Below are 442 nucleotides of genomic sequence, written 5' to 3' on the forward strand. Positions count from 1 at the left end.
TGGTGGGGGGGGGGGGGAGGAGAGAAGTTATTTTTCTGCCATAATGTGCAGTATGCTGTACAAACTAGCACAGTATCCCCCCCACCAAAAAAAACAATAACATTATGACCACATTTTTGTATAGAGGAAGGGAAAAAGAAAAAAAAAAGACAGGCTTCTCTTTCAGCAAGTCAATAACCTGCTGTCACGTGAACATGAAAGGCAAGCAGGCGGCAATTCTAACATAAGCACGCATTCCGATGTCATGGAGTGGAAGTCCCAATTAACGTGTTGCCACTTAAAAAGGAAATTAGAGATCCTTATTGAAGGGACCATGAAAAGCCTAAGAGGGTCCTTTTACATATTGAGCCCGACAGATCTGGGGCAGCAAAGAGGAAAGTTATTCTGATAAAACTTTAAACAGCATTTTATATAAATATTTCAGGTAGAGAGAGGGGGGGGG

At 42.1% G+C, this 442-nt stretch overlaps 1 protein-coding gene across 1 annotated transcript in view; it reads right to left on the minus strand.

The window, feature by feature from the left end:
* ANKRD13C (ankyrin repeat domain 13C) overlaps positions 1-442 on the minus strand; it is a 29,387-nt gene that overhangs the window by 20,799 nt on the left and 8,146 nt on the right. The window lies entirely within an intron of this gene.

Source organism: Nanorana parkeri, unplaced genomic scaffold, assembly GCF_000935625.1.
Source record: "Nanorana parkeri isolate BGI_ZX_2015 unplaced genomic scaffold, ASM93562v1 scaffold79, whole genome shotgun sequence".
NCBI lineage: Eukaryota > Metazoa > Chordata > Amphibia > Anura > Dicroglossidae > Nanorana > Nanorana parkeri.